The sequence below is a fragment of the Crinia signifera genome, chromosome 8 (assembly GCF_055691185.1).
Source record: "Crinia signifera chromosome 8, ASM5569118v1, whole genome shotgun sequence".
Classification (NCBI taxonomy): domain Eukaryota; kingdom Metazoa; phylum Chordata; class Amphibia; order Anura; family Myobatrachidae; genus Crinia; species Crinia signifera.
In genome coordinates, this window is record NC_139224.1 from 36,950,686 (window position 1) to 36,975,298 (window position 24,613).

At 49.0% G+C, this 24,613-nt stretch overlaps 1 long non-coding RNA gene across 2 annotated transcripts in view; it reads left to right on the top strand.

The window, feature by feature from the left end:
• The first annotated feature begins 517 nt into the window (after positions 1–517).
• LOC146026982 (uncharacterized) overlaps positions 518–24,613 on the top strand; it is a 43,883-nt gene continuing 19,787 nt past the window's right edge. Inside the window, exon 1 of one of the 2 annotated variants that reach the window (XR_014454612.1) lies at positions 518–595. This is a non-coding gene — a long non-coding RNA (uncharacterized LOC146026982). Of the gene's footprint in view, positions 596–14,605; positions 14,784–24,613 lie in introns of those variants that run through there. The other variant, XR_014454611.1, reaches the window with a different exon arrangement.

Below are 24,613 nucleotides of genomic sequence, written 5' to 3' on the forward strand. Positions count from 1 at the left end.
TCCATAGAAGCATATTCATGGTCCCGGATCTGGCAAATGTGCAGTATCATCCTCGGTACTGCGCTTGCGCATAACGCATTTTTATGGGCTGACGTCACAGCAGCCCGTAGAAGCATCCTGGAGGAAGAGACCACCTTGGGTGACTGGCAGGTCGGACTTCCAATAGGAAGTCACTGCCTTTCAGTGCTGGACTGGCCATCTGGCACTTCGGGCAAATGCCAGAAGGGCCGATGGCCTTGTGGGCCAATTTTGTGTGTGGGTGAGGAGGATCCCAGGCTGGCATTGTTGCTTTGAGAGCCCCGGTCCCCGATGCCGAGACTGAGGATCAGAAGCAGTGGTCAGGTCCCACACCAGCCCATAGAACAGGGCTCCAGCGGCAGCAGTAGCCAGAAGAGTGGGATGACAGAGCAGAGGGATAGATGTGTGTTTGGCGTTTGACTCATATGCCTGGGGACTCCACTCTACACTCTCCCTGCCCAGGCTGCTGCGTGCTGCTGAAGTTGAACTTCCTGTAACAGCCAGAACTTGAAGCACTGCACAGTATTAATACTATAAAGATGGTGGCTGAGGGCATGATTATTCGGGGTACTGACAGGTAAAGCACTTGCACTTTACAGTGTGTTTGTGTATGTCACTGTACAGTATGTGCATGCTAGATTGCTATCCCCTGCCCTTTGCAATGACAGCTGCTGTGATGGAGTGCTTCACCCAGCACCCTGGCACTGAAGGATGGCACCTAGCTGCCAAGAGACCACCATCCCTGGCCCCACTGCCCCAATGTACCCCATAATTGATGCCAGTCATGTTGGTTTTTGGATCATTATTTCTATTAGGCAGGGGCATAGTGAGGCTGTGGCTGCATCATTTTTATTGGTGGGGGCCTACTTAGTTTCCCTGTGGCCCCCACAATGTATAATCTGGTCCAGGCAGAAGCCAGTCCCTGGTTTGCAGCACCCTCTTTCGTGTGAGCAATCTAGACCACCACTCTAGCTAGCTAGCACTACAATACAGCAGTATAGTAATGTAGTGTTTTTTGGGTGTGGTGCTGATATAGTGCGGATATAATATAGAGATGTAGTGTGTAATGTAATACAGCATACAGTATAAGGGGGATGTAGTGCAGTGAAGTTGTGTAGTGAGGAACATGCTGCTGTGGAGGGGCATGGTAGTGAGACACTAGGGGCATTTGGGATAAATGGGGTCATGTGGTGAAGACGATGTTGTAAAGTGAGCACAGCCATTCGCACTCATTGCATCAATGTACTAATACCCCTTTCACATACCTCCCAACTTGTGTCCGGATGAAATAGGGACACTCGCGTGGCAAAGCAGCGCGAGCGCCCGAAAAGGGGGCGGGGCGTATGCAAATGAGGGCGCGGCTTATGCTAATTAGCCGCGACCTCATTTTCATACGAGAATAGACGCTGTGTGCATGCGCACAGCGTCTATTCTACTAGATTGGGGGGTCTCCCAACTGCCACCCCCCCGCAGCGGGACAATGCCTGCCGCGGGTGGGACGTCGGGACAGGACCCGAAAATCGGGACTGTCCCGACGGAATCGTGACAGTTGGGAGGTATGCCTTTCACACCAGAAATGCAGGGACAAACCCGGGAATGTAATTCGACATTCCCGGGTTGGGACCCTTTCACACCAGAAAAGTCCCTGCATTTTCTGGTGTGTGAAGGGAACGGGAAGGAGGCCGTCAGGAGGTGGGGAGGAGGCTGGCAGTCGGTGGGATGACGTCGGGCAGTCGGCGGAGGTGGGCAGGAGGTGGTAAGAATACTCACCCCGGTTGCTGGTCCTCCGCGCAGGCCAGGGATCCACACAGGCGGCGGTGCAAATGACGGGACAGGCGGCGGATGAAGATGACACAGCTCACCGGCGCCCTCACTGCCGCCGGACAGCTGCGTCATCATCATCCAGTGTCTGTCCCGTCATTTGCGCCCGCCCCGTGGATTCCCGGGTGGAAAGCACACCGAGGACCGGCAACTCGGGTGAGTATACCCTACCCCATTTACACCAGCCAGGTCCCCGGGTAGAGCCCTGGAACAACCCTGCTACCTAGCAGGGTTGGATTGCCAGAAAATTAGCCTGGTAATTTGTCCCGGGTACTTTTTCACACCAGTGGTAGTACCGGGTTGTTCCCGGACTCAACCCGGGAATTTAGGCTGGTGTGAAAGGGGTATAACTGTCATGTGTTTTCTGGTTGGGGCTGGTGGGCAGCTAGTTGGTGGCACTTGTTGGTGGCATTTGTTTGCACCTGGGCCTACTAGACACTAGTTCCACCACTGACAAGTACAGAAAGGAGTTTGACAGGACTACCCTGTGCTCCGTCCCGGACCCACCGGTGGCCTCAATATTAATAATTACAGCACCCAGAAAGCCTGCTATTAAAAGTCTGAGCACGGAGGTGACCCCTGAGGGGACGGAGAACCCAGTTATTTGGGGGTTCTCAATAGTCGGATACAAGACTCCATTTGAGGAAAAGTAAAGTTGGACACATGAAATATATGCCTTATGGGTAAGTCCACGCACACACTGTGTAATGGGCATTAGAGTGTGCGGCAATATATAATGGGCATAACGGTGTGTTCCATAATGTGTAATGGGCATAACGGTGTGTTCCATAATATGTAATGGACATAATGGTGTGTTCCATAATGTGTAATTCCTCCTTTTTGTGATGCCATGCCTCCTTTCCATGTGGTCATGCCCCTTTTTACCATGCGGCTTCACCGCGCAATGGTCCAGCCTGCTTCAAGTGGGCCTGTGTGCTCAAAATGCCAGGGCCGATTTCTGGTCCCAATCCGGCCCTGTATGGCTACTAATCAAATGCAATTGCTACTCAGGCGATTGATGCCTCTGCCCAGAGGATTATGGCTAAACTTGGAAATGTGGTCAATATGCTTATAAATCCTGAATATATGTGTTATACCACATTGGAGTCTACGAATATCCTGGATTCACCCTGCCAGTTCGAGAAGTCCCTCGCTGTCCCCGAGGCTGGTACTGCGTGTCTTCAGGTTTCATCATATCAAAGTGAGATGTCTCCTGTTGCCTCTGTTAATATTTTGCTTCCTAGTAGAGGATGCCGTCTGAATATTTGTCCTACACTTGGGTTTTCTTACCCATTATATCTACGCCATCCTGGGGCATATCCTGCTGTATGGACATATCTCCTATTACATCTGATGTGGTTCCAGCTTCTGAACGCGGGGTCTCTCTACAGCTCCGCCCACTGGCTTCGGCAGTTAAGTTGAAGCCAAAGCTCTCCTTACTTGCCTACTCCTTCCATCTGGGTACATACCCCTGGCTTGAAGTGTTAATGCTGGAACTTTTATCCCAATTCTACAGATTACTCTGTGCGTATCCTGGCGTGTATGATGGAGGGACTGCTAATCACTTAGCTCTGCTGTGGAGGAGGGCCTGGCCGGTCTAATATTTTTGATTTCTTGTTATACAGTCATTAATATGCGGTAGTATTTTTTCATTCTCACATCTTTCTATTGGTGGGAGGGTCAGGTGTCTGTTTTGCGAAATACTGTGCTTCAGGATGTCTTTATTTTCTGATATTTTCCTTGTCGAAGTGCTACAGTATGTATATATAATGTAGTGTTCACTCTAGGAGTGACACCGGGCAGGGCGCTGGGGGGCGGACCGGGCACACCGACGTCACAGCTGGGGGCGTGCCCGGGCCGCCGACGTCATGAAGTGGGCGTGCCCGGGCCGCCGCCGTAATGAGAGGCGTGCTTGGGCCGCCGATGTCATCAAAGGGGGCGGGCCCGGCCGCCACAGTCATCAAAGGGGGCGGGCCCGGCCCCTCCGAATCCACTGTGCTGCCGGGGAAGCGCCAGGCATCGCCGTCAACGGCGACGCTGGGCTTCCCCGTGAAGCTGTTTTAGCGGGGCGCTGCGAGACGGGCAGGGCGCATTTTGCCCTTTAAAAAACAGCCTAGCGGGAACACTATAATGTAACTGTGCTGCAACATTCTAATTATACTTTTTAACTAATACCGAGTCATGGCCCAAGTCAACCCATTCGCCTATTATCTATTTGTGGGGGGAGTGGTAGGGGGGGATTATTTTTCATAATAAAAAGTTGGTTAGTGTAGATACTGTATAGTGGGGCCTAGTGGTCCAGCTTCACACGACGATCACAGCCCTCCTCCTCATCCCCCCCCCCCTAGAAATTTAAAGAGAGTTAAGCTGTCAACACAAAAAGACAGCAGAGAACTCAGGGGTGAATTTATGAAGCTTGGAGAAGTGTTATCTATCCCCATAAAGAACGTTATGAGCAAGGTGATAATGGTTCAGCCAATCAGCTCTTACCTGTCAATTTACATATTGTAGCTGATTGGCTGAACCATTATCACCTTGCTCATAACGTTCTTTATGGGGATAGATAACACTTCTCCAAGCTTCATAAATTCACCCCTCAGCCTTCTAAAGACACTTCAGCATTGGTGTTTTGTGGCATTTGGGATTTTAGCATCAATATGCTGAACGCTGGCATCCTGGCGCTGAGATGCTGATTGCATACCTTTAAAACTGTTTAAGATTCAGCCAACCAGAAGGTGCAGCTCTGTACAGATTGGAATACTCGTAGGCAAAGCAGGACAGACATGTTGAAATTACTAAAATAAGTTAATTCGCTATTTAAGATGACTCCATGACAATTTTTTGTTTTATAATGATGTCTGGGTTACTGAACACTGAATTTTACAGATTTATTTCATATATATTATATATACCTTTACTATAGACTTTGGGACTATGCTTTCAGCCACCTCCCATGTGACAAATCGTTTATCTTTTTTTAATTGCTTTACAATTAATGTCACGCGAATAATATTTAGTACACGCCTTAAGCATTACTGCTGCTTTCCTTCGCAGCAAGCTGCAGGGACCGTTTCTGTTACCATGCTAGGATCTCTCTGCCTCCAGCTAGCAGAAATCTGCAACAGTAGATGATACATAGGTCTTCAGAAGCTCATCTATTACTATGCACACTCTTGTTTCATTTGTTTATTCTCTGTTATATTTAATATTCAGAGATTCTTTTGGCGTTGCCTATCATGTTAATTTCATCATTGCTTACTACCAGTGATGGCTGGAGAGCTGGAACTGCAGTACAGTCGAGAATTTTAACAGGGAAGCCATGAGAGCTTCGGGTACTGTTGCTGGCATTTCTCTGCAATGGCAACTCGCACCCTTAGTGGGGAATGAGTAATATAAAAATAATTTGCACCTGATTTTGAGTCACGCACTGCTCCGACCAAACTTAATATTGTCACGATTCAAGGTCTGATAAACAGTTAGTTACATTCCAAGTGTTTCTCTAGGCTTGCTGTCATCCAGATCTGTGCTGTGGGGTTCCAGTGTTCAGCTGGCGCCAGGTGCGCACGGTCAGCGTCTCCCGCAATATCATATAAGCGGGCACTGCTGAACACTGTGTCCTTGTTCACAAACTCTCAGCACTGGGGCTTCACTCCGTTACAGGCCTCAGGCCATTCCTCATGCACACCAAACATAATTTCAATCTCCAACATGGGCGCAGCCATATTGGATTGATTCACAGGAGCTCCTCAGCCAATCCTGGACTCTCTGCCTATAAGTATGCTGAAGCTGGGCCAAGCAAACAGTGCATTGATGTCCTTAGGTAACAGTGTCTCCTGTTACCTCTGAGTGTTTCCTGCTTTCCATAGCATCTGCGGCTTACCACCTTGCTGCAGCCTGACTCCCTCCAGTGTCCAGACCTTGGTTCTACCAAGTCCCTGCTCCACCATCGGTTCCTGCTTACCATCGTTACACCATCGGTACACCAGCGCTCATTCTGCCTTCACCGCTTACTTCCATTGCTACCTGCTCGTGTACCCAGTACCACCCAATTTAACAGCCACCTGCTCAGAGTGTCAACATCAAAAACATAATGGGAAAACATCTGGATGCAAATTGAAGTGTGAGAATAAACTGACAGGTCAAAAAGTGCGATATTTACCACAATTCGCATCCTATTATATGTGTGATTTTTGGAAAAAGTGCGAATTCGCCTGTTTTTTTCCGAAAATTCGCAAAATAGCAAGCACATCATTGTCTATGATAGCAACATCAAAACGTACAAGCTGAATGATAACACGGTGACTCTGGCCGTGGCTACTTGGAGTGTCTCTCTTTTATTATAACTAGGGGCCCATGTTACATAGCTACATAGTAGGTGAGGCTGAATAAAGACTTGCGTCCATCTAGTTCAACCTATGTTTATAGTAGCTAATCCCTTGTTGTATAGTATGTTCTGATATTTTAAAGACAGATTGTTACTTATTCATACCCGTGGATGTTTTTAACCAATAAATGTTTATCCAACCTTATTTTAAACATATTTATAGTGTCTGCCGACACCACTTCTCCAGGAAGAGAGAGTTCCAAAGTTTGACTGTTCTGACTGTAAAGAATTTTTTTCTTCTAGATGGACAAAATCTTTTTTCTTCTAATCAAAACTTGTGCCCTCTCATCCTAGATTCCTGTCTAGCAGAAAAAAGGGTGCTTGACACTTCCTTATATTGGCCCCTGATATATTTGTACATGTTGAGCATGTCCCCCCTTAAACGTCTCTTCTCTAGTGTAAATAGTCAGTTTGCTTAATCTCTCCTCGTAGCTTAAAGTCTCCATTCCCCTAATAAACTTAGTTGCTCTTCTTTGGATTTTTTCTAATTCGACGATGTCCTTTTTATAGTGTGGGACCCAGAATTGTACTCCGTATTCGAGGTGCGGTCTAACCAATGATTTGTACAGAGGCATAATTACTTTTGAATCCCTAGTTTCCATGCCCCTTTTAATACATGCTAAAGTTTTATTGGCCTTTTTAGTTGCTATATTACATTGAGCACTACACCCTAGTTTGTTGTCTATTTGGACTCCTAGATCCTTTTCGAGTACTGAATTACCCAATTCATCCCCGCTTAGGTTATAACTAGCACACTGGTTATGTCTCCCAAGGTGCATGACCTTGCATTTGTCCACATTCCATCTTCCACTTTTTTGCCCACTCGTCTAGATTGTCAAGATCATTTTGAAGCGTGGTGACATCTTCTGATGATTTAATAACTCTGCTCAGTTTTGTATCATCCTCATAGATGGATACATTGCTGAGTAACCATATCCCGATATTGTTAGTAAAAATGGTAAACAAAATGGGCCCTAGTAGTAGTAGTAGTATGTTTATTTATAAGGCGCCACAAAGTGTCCGCAGCGCCGTACATAGCAAACAAAAACAAAAAACAAATTACAAGGTAACGTACAGGGTGTGTAGAAAGATACAGTATAAATAGGGGTATAGCTGGTAGAACTAAAATCAGCATCAGTTCAGAAGTAGGTGTCAAAATAGTCAAGGAGACCGAAGATGAAGTAGAGGAAGGGAAGAACAGGACAGGAGCACAGGTTAGGGAATGAGGTAGGGTGAGTACGTGAGGAAGGAGGGCCCTGCTCATAAGAGTTAACATACTAAAAATAGGTGGGTGGACGAACGAAATACAATAGGATAAGTAGGAACGGAGGGGAACGGAGGCAGGATAGGAGGATCAAAAGAGGTTAGGAGGAGGGATAGGCTAGTCGAAAAAAGTGGGTTTTGAGGGAGCGCTTGAAGGAGGTAAGGGAATCAGATAGCCTGATGGGTGGCGGGAGGTTGTTCCAGTGCAGGGGGGCAGCGCGAGAGAAATCTTGGACACGGGAGTGGGAGGAGGTGATTAGGTGAGAGGTCAGTCGGCGGTCAGCGATGGATCGAAGAGGACGGGAGGGAGTGTGGATAGAGATCAGTGAAGAGAGGTAGGGAGCTGTGGAGGAGGAGAGAGCCTTGTAGGTGGTGGTGAGGAGTTTAAAGAGAACTCGGAAAGGAATGGGGAGCCAGTGAAGAGATAAACAGAGGGGGGAGGCGGAGGTAGAGCGGCGGGAGAGGAAGATGAGCCTAGCAGCAGCGTTAAGAATGGATTGGAGAGGTGCGAGGCGGGTGAGAGGTAGCCCAGAGAGAAGGATGTTGCAGTAGTCAAGGCGGGAGATGACAAGAGAGTGAATGAGAATTTTGGTCGCGTCAGTGGAGAGGAATGGTCTGATGCGTGAGATGTTGCGTAGGTGAAAGCGGCAAGACTGTGAGAGAGCACGAATGTGGGGGGTGAAAGAGAGGGAGGAGTCAATGATGACACCGAGGCAGCGCGTTTGGTCGGTGGACGTGATCTCGGTTTCACCAATGCTGATGGAGATAGTGGGAGAAGAGGGGATGTTAGGGGGATGGAAGATTAGAAGTTCAGTTTTAGCCATGTTTAGTTTCAGGAAGCGTTGGGTCATCCAGGCTGAGATGGCCGTGAGGCATTCGGAGACCTTGGACAGAAGTGATGGGGATAAGTCGGGGGAGGAGAGATAGATTAGGGTATCATCAGCATAAAGGTGGTAATGAAAACCATAGGAGCTGATGAGGGTGCCCAGAGAGGTGGTGTAGAGGGAGAAGAGGAGAGGGCCAAGGACTGACCCTTGGGGAACACCGACTGGCTGGGGGGTAGTAGGAGAGGAGGAGCTCGGAGTGGAGACGGAGAAGGAGCGATCGGAGAGGTATGAGGTGAACCAGGAGAAGACCGTGCCAGTGATGCCAAAGGAGCGGAGGGTGTTGAGCAGGAGAGGGTGGTCAACAGTGTCAAAGGCAGCCAACAGATCAAGCTGGATGAGGATAGAGAAGAGGCCTTTGGATTTAGCCGATAGTAGATTGTTAGTGACTTTGGTCAGGGCAGTTTCAGTGGAATGTAAAGGGCGGAACCCGGATTGGAGGGGGTCTAGAATGGAGTTAGCAGTAAGGTGGCTTAGGAGACGATTATAGGTCAGACGTTCTAGGAGTTTGGAGGCAAAAGGGAGGAGGGAGATGGGCCTGTAGTTGGATGGAGAGTTGGGGTCCAGATTTGTTTTTTTGAGAATTGGGGAGACAAGAGCGTGTTTGAAGGAGGAAGGGAAGATCCCAGAGGATAGGGAAAGATTAAAGAGGTGAGCCAGGTGAGAGCAGACTGATGGACTGAGACGACGGATAATATTGGAGGGGATAGGATCAAGCGGGCAGGTGGAGGGAGAAGCGGATTGAAGGATAGAGTGGACTTCAGCAGCAGTGGTGGGGTAAAATGAGGACAGGGGTTGGAAGGAGGGGAGTGGAGATGTAGGAGGGGAGGAGGGAGAGGGTGAGGTCATGGCAGCAGTGATGGCAGTCCTGAGAGAGGAGATTTTGGTTGAAAAGTAGGTAGCAAAATCAGCGGCTACGATGGAGGACGGAAGAGCTGGAGGAGAACCCTGTGGCACTCCACTTAGTACTGGTATCATATTTGAAACTGCACTGTTCACAACCACTCTTTGTTCTCTATTACACAGCCAGTTCCCTACCCATCTGCAGCTATTTGCCCCTAATCCCAGGTCCTCCATTTTATTTATCAACCTCTTGTGTGGTACGGTGTCGAAGGCTTTAGCAAAATCTAGGAAAATCACATCTACAGCATTTCCATTATCAAGGTTTTTGCTAACCTCTTCATAGGGCAGTATTCAATGAAAAAAATTCGCCGAGCATGGCGAGAGATTTTTTCTCTCGCCATGCACTCGCCCTGTTCCGGAGGGCTCGCTGCTACTCCTGCTCCCTCTATTCAATGTGGTTAAGACTCGCCGCCACTCGCAGTGTGTCTTAACCCCTGCAGTGGACGAGCGTCCGCGGCAGGGAGCTGGCAGGGAGCCGTGGGACGGTGGCAGCCAGGGAGATTAAAGTCTCCCTGGCTGCCCCAGAACATATGTGGAGGGGAGGTGGGCTGCCCGGGACCCAGGCAGCACAAGCTGCCCCCCCCCCCTATAGCCAGCGGGGGACCCAGTATTCACTGCACCCGATCGTGCATATGTATCGGATGCAGTGAATATATGAATATCTAATGAGTGACTCGAGAGCTCCGGCCCCCCTGCTGGCTGCTCTGTCTATGAAATATATATTCATGTGCTATAAGCACATGAATAAAAATAACATGCCCCTTCACAGAAAAAAAATCCTGATTTTTTGACACCAAAATTAACAAAAAAAACCTTTTAGTTTAAAAGTTCACATTCCAGCTCTCCATGAAAAGATGGAGAATTGCTACACGGAGAGACACGGCGAAAATCACTTAGAAAGACAGCGAATATTTCACATTGAATAGGGTTGCTCGCTTTTGGAGAGCAAAATGCTCCGTCCAAGGCGAAAAAAAGCACAAATTCGCCATAAAACAGGGCAAATTTTTCTCATTGAATACTGCCCATAGAAACCAAGTAGATTAGTTTGGCATGAACGATTTTTCACGAACCCATGCTGGTTATAACTGAGTAAACTATGAAGGTCTGAATATTCCTGGATCCTATCTCTTAAAAATCCTTCAAATAGTTTACCCACTATTGATGTTAAACTAACAGGTCTGTAATTAGCGGGATCCTTGTTTCCCTTTTTTGAATAATGGCACTACCTCTGCTATTCTCCAGTCTTTTGGTACCTTTCCTGATGATAGTGAATTATTATAGATATAATGTGTTGTTTTTTACTCCTCTGTCCCCTGTGTGAGCCATGTCACCCTTCCCCAGTGTCAGCATTGTCCCCATTCCCCCCTGTGTAAGCCTTATCACCTCCCCCCTGTATCATCCATGTCCACCTTCCCCAGTGTCAGCCCTGTCCCCCTTCCCGAGAGTCAGCCCGGTCCCTCTTCCCATGTGAGCCCTGAAAAACCCTCCCCTGAGTAAGGGACAGCTTTGTTGGGTCACATACCGTATATTTGGGACTAGTGTACTATTGTGCCCACTGTGCTTGTTGCTCTGCTGACTCCCTCCACTTATAATATAAGGTCCCGCGGCCAAAACATTAACCCTACCGACCAGTCAGCCTGGCTAGGGGCCCTGGGGGAGTGGGGACCCCCCCAATGAAGGGGTCCCCCCCCTCCAGGACTTACCTGACCAGGCTGAAGCCTGGTACTGTCCCCGATGCCCCTGGGCGGTGGGCATCGGGCTGTTTATGGTGTAAAAAAATAGATTAAACTATTGTTTTTTACTGTGGCACTACAAGTGCCAGCAAGCCTCCCCAGCAAGCTGGGACTTGGAGAACCACAAGTCCCAGCCTGCTGGGCATTAAAGGGCCCGCTGGCACTTGTAGTTCCACAGTCAAAAAAATAGTACACAAAACACACTGACACACTTTTAAAATAAAACTTTAATACATACAAAGCCCACACATACTAATACTTACCTATCTTCTTCCCGTAGGTAGCCCTGATGTCCTGGTCCTGTGTCGTCGTCTTCTGGTCCTGTGTCATCTTCTGCCTCCATGTCGACCGTCGCTGTCGCCGTTGCCGTCCGGATCCGACGAAATCCATTTGGGAAGCTGTGGAAGGAAACCATACTCACCTGTCCCAGCGCGACGTAGTCCAGGTAAGTGTCTTGGCAAAAAAACAAACCGAACACCCGAAACCAGACCGGACAGAGAGTCGCACGGTGTTTGTTTACATCGTGCGGCTCCGCCTCCCGAATGCCGCTATTGGCCGCCTTGCGGCCTAGCGGCTCCTGATTGGCCGCTAGGCCGCAAGGCGGCCAATAGCGGCATTCGGGAGGCGGAGCCGCACAATGTACACAGAGTACCGTGCGTCTCCCTGTCCGGTCTGGTTTCGGGTGTCGGTTTGTTTTTTTGCCAAGACACTTACCTGGACTACGTCGCGCTGGGACAGGTGAGTATGGTTTCCTTCCACAGCTTCCACATGGATTTCGTCGGATCCGGACGGCAACGGCGACATCGACGGTCGACATGGAGGCAGAAGACGACACAGGACCAGAAGACGACACAGGACCAGGACATCAGGGCTACCTACGGAAAGAAGATAGGTAAGTATTAGTATGTAAGGGCTTTGTATGTATTAAAGTTTTATTTTAAAAGTGTGTCAGTGTGTTTTGTGTACTATTTATTAGACTGTGGAACTACAAGTGCCAGCGGGCCCTTTAATGCCCAGCAGGCTGGGACTTGTGGTTCTCCAAGTCCCAGCTTGCTGGGGAGGCTTGCTGGCACTTGTAGTGCCACAGTAAAAAACAATAGTTTAATCTATTTTTTTACACCTTAATCAGCCCGATGCCCACCGCCCAGGGGCATCGGGGACAGTACCAGGCTTCAGCCTGGTCAGGTAAGTCCTGGAGGGGGGGGACCCCTTCATTGGGGGGGTCCCCACTCCCCCCAGGGCCCCTGGCCAGGCTGACTGGTCGGTAGGGTTAATGTTTTGGCCGCGGGACCTTATATTATAAGTGTCCCCCGGCTGTGACATTACCCTGCTGGTTGGTTGTGCCTGGGACTGGTTCTTGAAATACGGGGGACCCCTAGTCATTTTTGTCCCCCGTATTTTGGGAACCAGCCCCGGACCTGGAGCCTGAGGCTGGTTGTTAAAAATCGGGGAACCCCTATTTGTCGGGTTCCCTGATTTTTAATTACCGGCCCCGGCTCCTTCAGCCTGGTGCTGGTTACAGCTGTGGGGGGGACCCCACGCGTTTTTTTTTTTTTAATATTTTTTTTTTTTTTCTATTTTTTTACACTGAAGCCTGCACGGATCTGACTGATCCGTGCAGGCTAAAACGCAAATAGAACAGGAAAATGGTGTTCTATTTTCCTGTCGTATTTGCATGCCTGTTTTACACCACTAAGCAGCCGTATTATCAGTACGGCTGCTTAGTACATCAGGAACCACCATTCTTTTGATTGGTGATTTCTGTCGTATCCTATCGATGGTGTAGGACAGGGGTCTTCAACCCATGGCCCGCGGGCCATGAGTGGCCCACTGACTTGTAGTGAGTGGCCCGCCCCCTGCTGCCAGCCCTGTAAAAAAAAAAAATCCTTCCGCATTAGTCCACTTTGCTGTGGGACACGGTGGAAGTTAGATGTGCAGTGGCTGAAGGGGACCATGCGCGGACATGCGCATTATATATTTATGGACGCCTCTCCCCTTTCACTTTGTTAAGCGGGAGTGACAGTCGCCGCCACCGCCAGCCCTCTGACGGAGCTCTCCTGCATCTGCCGTACAGTGCAGCACATTTAGGCAGGTTCTCAAGGGGAGGGGGGCTGTCTGCAATGCGGTGCTGTCTATGGGGGGAGGGGGCGGGCTGGCAGTGCAATGTGGTGCTGACTATGAGGGGGGGACTATCTGGCTGTGTGGTGCTGACTATGGGAGGGCTGGCAGGCTGGGCACTGCTGTGCTGACTATGGGGGGGGCAGTACTGGTGGCATTTTATTAGGGACGCTACTAGTGGCATTTTGTTAGAAGCACTTCTGGGGGCATCATATGTATAAGCAGGAGCATTGGGGGCATTATAGTGCAATGGGCATCATTGTGTGAGGCATAATGTGCAATGGGCATCATGTTGTGTGGATTAATGTGTAATGGGCATCACGGCGTGTGTCATAATGTGTAATTTTTTTCTGTTCGCACTGGAAACAGCCCTGGTGCTGACTACTGGGGGGGGGGGGGGTGTATGTGTATGGGCAGCTGTGCCAACTATCCATGCGGCTGTCTATCTATAAAGGGCTGTGCTTTATGGGGGCTGTGATGCCTATCTATGAAGGGCAGTGCTAAATTCCACAGTAGAGCTTAGTGGCCCTCGGGCTTCATTGAATTTTTTAATGTGGCCCACACTGTCTTAAAGGTTGAAGACCCCTGGTGTAGGACATTTGTATTTGTAAATACAAATACGAATGTTCCATCTTTAGGACTACGAATTGTTGTATTTTTGGGATTGTAAATCCCGAAAATACAAATTCGTATAAAAAAGGTGTATTTCTCCCTACGAATACACCTTTTTTCTATGAATCCATTTTGGTAAATGTCCCCCACAATGAGGTTTTAGGCACCCCCCCACTACCCACGCCACCCCGAAGCATGGCGAGTGTCGGCGGAACGCATCCTCCGACCTTTTCATACCCCTACTATCCCCGTCGGCGTGGAGTTGATTTTATATAGTGTGGCGAGGGGACGCGGATTACTTTACATGTATTCCGCGTCCCTTCGCTGCGCTCGCCATGCTTCAGGCTCGGTGGTTCGCTGCGCTTGCCACACTATATAAAATCAACTCCACGCCGATGTGGATAGTAGGGGTATGAAAAGGTCGTAGGACGCATTCCACCGCCCCTCACGGGGCTCACTGCGCTCGCCACTCTTCGGGGTGGTGTGGATAGTGGGGGTGCCTAAAACCTCATTGTATGTCATTATTGTATACCTAATGGCATTGTACACCTTATACATTATAAATAAAAGAGCACTGAATACATTACATAGGAAAATCGGATTGCATCGCATTGCACGGCACTTACAATGGCCCATGCGATGCGATGCGATGCGATGCGATTTCCCTACGTAGAATAGCCCAATAGCTTAGTGGGCGCCGTGATAATACACAAGTACCAAAACTACTACTGGAGTTGCATAAAACTGAGCTTATATAGCTTGCAGCACAAGAGGGGTTAACAGCTCATCTCACAGCAAGGCAGGTCAGTTTGCAAAAAGAAACATTGTAGAGAAGTGACAAGTTTGCAGAAAAAGGTTGGAAATCCCGATGGAATCTCTCCCTGGGAGTCTGAGACAGCAGAGTGAGAAGAGTGTAGTTGTTGACTGGTGAATGCTGAAGCTGGCAGAGCCCTGAAGGCTGGGGAAAGCAGCCTGACTTGGGTGAAGATGAAGCAGCGTGCCCTGAAGTGTATGGGGGCACAGACTGGCAGCATGCAGAGAGCGCTGGTCAGTGAGGACAGCTAGTCAGCCCCATCAGCAAGTGTGCAGCTGCAAGGGTCAGAGAGAGAGTGGGCCTGCGTCCCTGGAACTAGGGTTACCACCTCTCCGGGATTTCCAGGATTCTCCCTGATTAGGTGACAACCCTCCAGGAGTCTTTTCCAGTCACCCGGATTCCAGGATTCTCCCAGAATCCGGGTGACTGGAAAAGCCTGGACAGACTCACTGCGGTGCTGCTTCTGCAGGTAAGCTCCGGCGGGTCTTTCGGCGTCGGCAGGGGGTGTCATCACCGGGCACGAGGGGGTGTAGGCGAGCAGAGGTTATTGGGCTGCGTGAGAGAGCCTGTAGCAGGCAGTGCACATGCTTTGATGATTCACTGATGCTGTGGAGCTAGAAACTTTCGCAAGATGATGATGTCATCATCTTGCGAGTCACCCCAAGTGTCTGCAGCAGGTTGAACTTGCGCTGTGATGGTCGGACTGTGAGGATGACTACTGTTGTGACTGAGTGGGGTCCGAATGGCCTGCTGTGCCTGTGCTCTGCTGAGTGCGGTGAGTCACAGCCTGGTTTCTTGTCACACAGCTGGTACTGTACTTAGCCTTTTGGTTTGAGGTATATGAGTGCTCCATAAACACACTATTAAACTAGCATCTCTCCTCATTCTCTGGCTGCTACGTTGGCAACACTAGAAGCAGCCTGTGTTGTCCTGTTACTATTATAGGGATGCGGTCATTCGTCAGACTGCATTTAGGTCTACAGTCATTAGGTCGACCCCACTAGGTCGACTGGCAGGAAGGTCGACCTGACTTAAGGTCGACATGGGCCAAGGTCGACATGACTTAAGGTCGAATTTGCATAAAGGTCGACATGAGGAAGGTCGACTGGTCATAAGGTCGACATGGGTTTTTCACTGTTTTTTGAGCCGACGTGCCGACAGGCGGTATTTCATGCCCTACCATCCACTAGGGCGTGGTGGGAGAATAAAATAGTGTGCCGAGCGCAGCGAGGCACCGTGCCCGAAGCATTGCGAGCGAAGCGAGCGATGCGAGGGTCCGATTCTCATTGCCAACTGTGTCCATGTCGACTGTGTCGACATTCGGATCAAAAAACAGTGAAAAACCCATGTCGACCTTATGACCAGTCGACCTTCCTCATGTCGACCTTTATGCAAATTCGACCTTAAGTCATGTCGACCTTGGCCCATGTCGACCTTAAGTCAGGTCGACCTTCCTGCCAGTCGACCTAGTGGGGTCGACCTAATGACTGTAGACCTAAATGCAGTCTGACGAATGATCCCATTCCCTATTATACAGGGGGAGCAGTCTGTGGTGTCCTGTAATTATTATACAGGGGAAGCAGTCTGTGGTGTTTTGTTATCATACAGGGGGAGCAGTCTGTGGTGTCCTGTAATTATTATACATGGGGAGCAGTCTGTGGTTTCCTGTTATTATTATACAGGGGGAGCAGTCTGTGGTGTCCTGTAATTATTATACATGGGGAGCAGTCTGTGGTTTCCTGTTATTATTATACAGGGGGAGCAGTCTGTGGTGTCCTGTAATTATTATACAGGGGGAGCAGTCTGTGGTGTCCTGTTATTATTATTATACAGGGGGAGCAGCCTGTGGTGTCCTGTTTTATTATTAGTATACATGGGGGAGCAGCCTGTGGTTTCCTATTATCTTTGGTATACAGGGAGAGCAGCCTGTGGTGTCCTAGGAGCAGGAGGGTTTAACAACCCTCAGCCCTCCCCCCCCCCCACCCCTACCTCACCACTGATGGAGCAAATGTTTGAAAATAGATGTTTTTTTGTCTGGTAGCGGGATGCGACCATAGCTCCGCCCTATTACAGAATTAGGCCCGCCCACTTGTCCCAGTTTCTCCAGGAATCTGTGATGCATTAAGTGGTAACCCTACCTGGAGCTGAGGCATCGGGAGTGGCCCTGGGCAGAGAGAGAACCCAGTGGGAGTACCAGCAGCAGCAGCAGAAGGCCAACAGAGGTCCTGGCAAGTATCCTACAACTGAAGTGGTATGCATTTAAAGTACTCTGCAACTGGAGTATCTTGCATTTAAAGTACTCTGCAACTGGAGTATCTTGCATTTAAAGTATCCTGCATCTGAAGTATCTTGCATTTAAAGTATCCTACATCTGAAGTATCTTGCATTTAAACTATTCTGCATATGCAACGTCAGCACCTGACTCTTCCACTATTCTGCATTATTAGTGACACAGGGTGCATAAGCCTTCTATATTCTAAACATTGCTATATCTAGCATACAGTCAAGTTTCCTAATAAAGTATTTACAGTCACTGTCAGCCTAGCAGTGACAGGATCCAGTGGCAGTGGTGAGCTCTTGCCATATCATACTTGTGAACATTCTGGACACTCATGAGTCATCTATTTAACAAGTGTGCTCAGGGCCGGTGCCACCACTAGGCAGGTCTAGGCATTTGCCTAGGGCGCCGGCCACTGGAGGGCGGCAGTTCGCCCATCGCCCCCCGTGCAAAGGGGGTACCTGCTGTGCCGTCTGGGGAGCTGGCAGGGGGGTCCATGCCGGCTTCTGACAGGAGCCTGCAGTGGTGTCCTTGCCGCGCGGGTACCTGCGGTGCTGTGTATAAAGCTGGCGGTGGGGGGTCCCTGCAGTGAATAAGAAATAACTAGCGCTATGCAGCGGCGTGGAAAGCGCTGCCGGGTTTGAAAACACTGGCCGCACACTGATTGGCTGAGATTCAGAAGCAGAAGCGCTTCCCGCACCGCCGCATAGCGCTAATTATTTATTTTTCACTGCAGGGACCCCCTGCCGCCAGCTTTATACACAGCGCCGCAGGTAACCGCGCGGCAAAGACACCACTGCAGGCTCCTGTCAGACACCAGCATGGACCCCCCTGCCCGCTCCCCAGATGGCGCAACAGGTACCCCCGGCACCGGGGCACCCCCACCCCGACTCGCCTGGAGCGCTTCGGTGCCTTGCACCGGCCCTGAGTGTGCTGAATATTCATGACATTACTACACTACGTCCAAAATCACTACTCTAAACTTTTGAGGAATACACTCATTACACAAAGGGTTTTATATACATGCATGTATATCCCAAACGTCAGTACCACGTGACTATTCAACTGGGATTTGAGCATTTAAGTTACACTAAACAGTACAGTTATAAAGGAGACTGTTGATATTTACCTACAGTATGTTGCACTGCGAATTGTGGATATGTGCATGTGATGTACAGTACAGTATGTTCTGAATTATGCTACTTTAAAATAGTTAAGTCTCAGATATATATGTCTGCTAAGGTAGATATTGAACCGTTGAAGTGAATATAGAAATGTATTGGGTACTGTTTACCTAGAACAGCGCCCACGATTTTGATCTTAGGCATCGCAAGGTAAAAAATCGCGTCATTCGCATCACATGCGGCCAAAAAATCGCATGCGATGCGACCGACGCGATTACCGCAATTTTACATAGCTGAACAATGTTAAATGGCCCAATTGACCCGATTTTACATAGGGAACAATGTTAAATGGCCCACAGACCCCCAATAGCCACCCTGAAGTGTGAAATGGCCCCCCAATTGTTAACCCCACCCCACGATCAACGTCAACCCGAAGCGTAGCGAGCCCGCGAGGGGCGGCGGTACGCGTCCTCCGAGCTTTTCATACCCCCACTATCCACGTTGGCGGAGTTGAGAATAGAAAGTGTGGCGAGCGCAGCGAGCCACCGAGCCCGAAGCGTGGCGAGCGCAGCATGCCCCGCGAGGGGACGCGGATACCTTCACAGTCCAATCGCGGGCTTCACAGGTATCCGCGTCCGCTCGCCACGCTTCGGGCTCGCTGCGCTCGCCACACTTTCTATTCTCAACTCCACGCCAACGTGGATAGTGGGGGTATGAAAAGGTCGGAGGACGCGTACCGCCGCCCCTCGCGGGTTCGCTGCGCTCGCCACGCTTCGGGTTGACGTTGATTGTGGGGTGGCGTTAACAATTGGGGGGCCAGTTCACACTTCAGGGTGGCTATTTGGGGTCTGTGGGCCATTTAACATTGTTCCCTATGTAAAATCGGGTCAATTGGGCCATTTAACATTGTTCCCTATGTTACATAGTTACATAGTAGGTAAGGCTGAAAAAAGACTTGCGTCCATCTAGTTCAACCTGGTATAGATATCCATTGCTGATTTGGTAGGTTCTGGTATTTTACAGACAATTTATATTTCTTATTTGTACCCATGGATGTTTTTCTCCAGTAAATGTTTGTCCAACTTTGCCTTGAACGCAACTAATGAGCCAGCCGTTACCACCTCTCTGGGAAGAGAGTTCCAGAGTTTGACTGTTCTGACCGTAAAGAAATTCTTTCTACTAGCTGAATGAAATGTAAAATCGCGGTAATCGCGTCGGTCGCATCGCATGCGATTTTTTGGCCGCATGCGATGCGACCGACGCGATTTACATTTTAACATGCATTTCTATGTAAGATCGCGGGCATCACATCGGTCGCATTGCATGCCATTATAATGGCATGCGATGTACATGCGATGCCCGCGATGGGCGCCGTTCTAGGTAAACAGTACCATGTATTGCATTTATTGTGATAACCTATTGCAATTATGGGAGTGTCCCTCTGTTTCTTCCCTTTCACCTGACCTCTTACGCAAAATAAATGACCTCAAAGCGAGGCCTTAAAAGGACAACACCCGTGTTAGCCTATGTTCCTTCTACTAACTCTCCAAGGAAAAAGAAGAACCTGTGTGGTGGGGCGATTAACACCAGCGACCCTGGTGAGTGCATTACATCTCACACAGTGAGCAGGGTGTTACATTTACACCACACCGCGACCCGGGTCATTACGTAAGCAACCCAGCTATATATGGGGTTGGAGATGCGGTGCGAAAGGGGCGAAAGTAAATTGACAAGGGATGAGTGTGGATGTAGCCAAAGTGTATTAATACAGACTTACCCAACATGACATTTTAGCAATCCTGCACATTTCTGTGGTTCTAGAAAGAACAAGTGATTTGACATGACACATCTAACACCCAGGCTCTCAGATGTCATCCTACAGAGATGGCAAAAGACCAACAGGATTTTAAATGAAAAATGGAAGATTGCGATGTTACTGTCAGCCTGCGTATGATATGCCAAGGCTTGTGCATACTCTGTGATTGTCAAATGCAGAGAAGAAAGTCATATATAGAGAAATTTGGCAAATAGATGAAAGAAAGTAATTAAAACCTGTATTTAAATTCCATTGTGTCCCTTATATACCTCTTGTATTTTCAGAAAATCCAATAAGAATTCCTTTTAAGCATCTTAAAATGCAAATACGAGGGTTCAAATATTCAATCTCAAAGCGCAAAAAGAAAAAAAGATAACAATAGTAAAGTCTGTGTTGTTATACACCCCTCGATCCAAGTGTAAATGCGTAGGAAAGGTAATGGGGGAAATTTACTTACATTTGAAAATATGGCTGATGCCGGGTACGAATCCATACGACCGGCATCGGCCGTATTTTGGGAAAATACAATTCAGAATTTACTAATCTGCCGTATTTACGGATTTGTATTTGCCAGAAGGCATAGGCGGCCATACACCGCCGTATTCATATTTGGCGGCTGTGTATACACTTGGGGGGAAAGCACTGAAACATTACATTCTGCGCTTCTTACAGTTCGTTCTGTTTACGGGCTACTAGCGATTTTTTATTTTGCCAAATCCATGGATGCCTACATGTAATGAACTGGGGCACCGGGGACAGCTTGGGCAGAGTTAATCCGGGAGGTAGCGCAGTATTTCCACTTCGCTGCAGGGACCCCGGCAACTCATAATCAGCGCCGCAGGGACCTCCAGGCTCTCCCGAGTCCCTGACCACAGGTACCCCCGCGCCGCACGGACCCCCCTGCCAGCTCCCGGGGGGGGGTCTTGTCTTTTAACGGGGGGGGGGGGGGGGACACGATATTGTCCCGGCGGGGGGGAGCTAAATTTTCTGTTACGCCACTGGTCCCTGCCTAGGCTGACCAGTCAGGGGGTAAATGCTTTGGCCGGGGGGAGTAATATAAATAGTTTCCCCGGCTGTGGCTGGGTGGGCCCAGTGCTGGTTCTAAAAATGCAGGGGACACACACACAACATCTTGGCTTTTTTAATTATTTATTTATAACTTTTTTTTTTTTTTTTACACTGAAGCCTGCACGGATCTGACTGATCCAAAATACACCTGGAAAGTGAGGAGTATTTTCCAGGCGTATTTTCGGGTCAATTACTAGCCGTAAAAATTACATACAGCTGGTTAGTAAATTAGGAATCACCATTTTCCCGATTAGGAATATGAATTCATCTGTCAAAAGAGAACGAATTGTGTATTTCTATACGACTGCCTACAAATACGCTTAATTCAGGCGTATTCCCCCCCCCCCCCCCCCCCCAATGTATTCCTGCGGTATTCATGTGATGGACACTCAGATCCTGTGAAGAAATACAACAACCAATGTCTATTATTGTTACAGTTGCACTAAACATCCTAGCATCTGATGTGTGTGACCTCTAATATGTATATACATCACATTTCAAAACTTACGAACTAAACCGGAAATAAAGACTCGGAGACTTAGGTTTGGCAGAAATTGTTAGCTGATTTATTTTAGCACTTTTAAGCTAGATTAATTTATTAATAATTAATTAATTAATTAATTAATGGTGGCCCAGAAAAAACGGCTAATTAACTAAGCTCCACCCACACAGTCTGCATACATAATCAAGCCTACCCTAACAAGCGGTATCCGCTCGACCTACTGCATTGACTACCCAGCCATCCGGGTGGGGTCGCTGCCCCTGACCAGGTGATCGAGCGAAGTCCTAAGCCAATGAGAGGCGAGCGCACCGAAAAGCAAACAGCAAACATATACGTAGCATCATCATATGAATAAGAACTAATGCCGTTAACCTGTCGTTCTTTCCCGCCTATCAGCCAACGCAATTAAACACCCACCCAACCATAATAACACAAGGGAGGGAGGGCGGGAAAACCTTCAGGAAAGAGAGGAAGACTCCTCCCTTTCCTGCCCTGATATCCCAGCTAACAATGCTCTTCCCTGAGTCCTTATTGGACCCCCCGAGTCACCTGCTTCCCAAGATCACACAAAAGCCTTGGATGTTTAACCCACTCCATGCCTGTTGTAGACATTACGTTAATCAAAAGGGTTAAACAATGCAGGTGCAGTGATGTAACTAGAAATGAGGGAGCACACCCAAACTCACACTCAAGAGGACAAAAGAAAACCTGTCAAGGTTTCTTTTGATGGAGGGATCTCTTAACCTATTTAGGGCCTGGTTCTTTAGTACTTGGTACCCAGCGTATTCGTGCTTGGGGCTGATGGTGCGTCTCTGCGCATGTGTGTATTAGCGCATGTGTAGTGCCGCTGTATGAACGCCTTCGGCGACTGCCACAGTAGCTGAGGCATTCGTACGGGTAGGGGAGGGGGGCAGGCAGGGGCTGGGGAACATCTAGTGTTTTATGGGCTTCCCCATGAAAATGCTGGACGTTCCCATGGGAATGCAGGTGGGCCAGTGCCCGCCCCCTCTTCAGCTGCCTTTAATTTCCAAATGGGAGAGAAATCATTTTATTTTCAGGGACCATTAAATGATTTCTGTCCCCTTCTGCCGCATGTGAGGAGATGTGTTTGCGTACATCCCCTTGCATGGTACAGAGGGGATTCAGTGGTGGGGGATACGGAAGTTTTGCCAGGCGATGATTGACGTTTTAGGGCTTTCGTTGCTTAGCAATTATTCGCTGCATGAAAAAGGTCGACATCCAAGTGGGCCTAGAGTGAGAATATAATAGTGTGCCCAGTATAGCGAGGCACCAAGCCCGAAGCATGGTGAGCGAAGCAACTTAAGTCAACATAGACACCACAAAAACATGAAAAACTCATGTCAACCTTTTTCATGTCAACCTTTTCCAGGTCGACCTAATGCTTGTGTCGAACTATTGACCATGTCGACCTATTTCGACTTAGTGACTGTCGACCTACAGTGGTCGTCCTAATGACTGTCGACCTAAGTTCTGTCGACTCTGTGAACCATACCCTTTTTAGGTGGACAATGTGAAGGTGGGCATACCCAGCATACAGCTTTTTATGCGTTAACAATCACGTAAAGGTTTCTGTTAGCCACTGCCGACCTGGATCACCTCCTGCGGCTAGCAGGTCCAGGACGGGCGGCGTGTGTAGTGCTTCGGGGGAGCACTGCCGGGCGGAAGTTCGGGGACGCAACGACCCGACGCCCGGCTACAGGAGTCTCGGGGACGTTGCCTAGCAGCACCCCGAGCTTCCGCCCTGTCATCTCCTGTAGCCGGGCGTCGGGGGTGTTGCGTCCCCGAACTTCCGCCCGGCAGTGCTCCGAACAGCGGCTGACGTCATCAGCCGGAGGGGCGGTAGTTTTGAATAAATAGCCGGCGTCTGCTGGGCACAGACGCCGTTTATAGCTTCTTAGACCCAGCGTCAGCACAGTCAAGCGGTGTTCTTGGTCCCTGATCTCCTTAGCCTGTTTGGTCCGGAGTTCCAGTCCCTGCTTCAGCTAAGTGCCTGCATCATTCCTGCCGTCCTCTTGCCTTCAGTACCTCCTGCATCCTTGCGGGTGTCTGCATTTGGGGCTTGCCCCTTGCAGTGTAGGGAATTGGGGGAAGAGGTTATTGGTTTCTTTAGTAATATCTATTGAGCATTGTGTTGCCATTTGTCATTTATTTATATACCACCGTCTTTGCATTGTTGCATTATTAGCGTCTCGTGAGGGGTCCCCTGGCCTGCCCATTCAGAGGGTTAGTAAGACATCCTCTTGCTCCCGGACTGCCTCCACGAATACGTTGTCCCATCGTAAGACCTGCCTGTAACGGAGTCTGGGCGGACCTAATTCGCCCTTACAGCCGGGACGGGTACAGGTGAAGCCTAGCATCGCACGTATTCGTGGACTCAAAGCTGGGGCAATAGAGTTAGGGAGCAGGTCTAGGCACAGCCTCCTAACAGTTTCTTTTCCAAACCCAGAATCAAACATCAAAATGTTATGCTAATGTTAGCGGCCCAACTCAGATTGTGAAAAAAATTATGTTTAAAATAGTGAAAAAAGCAAGTGGTGTGTATAAAGAATAAGGGATTGTGGGTGCACCCCAACTCACAATCAGGGGTGCAGGAGTTGCTTGCATAAATGTTTCTTTTTACAGGCTTCATTAACTAGGAGTGTGATAAACCTTCACCTTTTAAGGATCACCCCAGAGATGTTGAGAATTTCTTATGTGCAAGCAGGGCCGGCTCTACCATTAGGCAGCTTTAGGCAGCTGCCTAGGGCGCCGGGATCTGGGGGGCACCACCAATCGGCTTATCAAAAAAATCAAGGATGTCTATGATGATCCTTGTTGTATTTAATGCAGGTTGCGGGTGTGGAAACTCTTAAGACCTCACCTCCATACTTTCCTAAGAGGCATAGTTCCCTACTTTGCTGGCCCTCCTCCTTGTACTATATTGTGGGTGGCAAAGGTGACCTTCAGAGAAAGCAGGGGACTTGACAACATTTCCCAGGGGCTGGGAGGACCACCCGATTTTTGGGAGTCTCCCTGCTTTTCTGGAATATTAGGCAAGTATGCATTAAGGAAAGTGGGTATTGGTGGCAGTATGGGGGGGGGGGAATAGGTTGAAGTTTTGCCTAGGGTGCTGAGAAGCCTTACACTGGCCCTGGGCGCAACTAAGTTAAGTTAGGTAAGAGATAATATAACAGTTTATTTTGTATTCCAATCCCAAATCCCTTTAGGATTTAAGGCAGTGGTTCCCAAACTGTGTGCCGTGGCTCCCTGGGGTG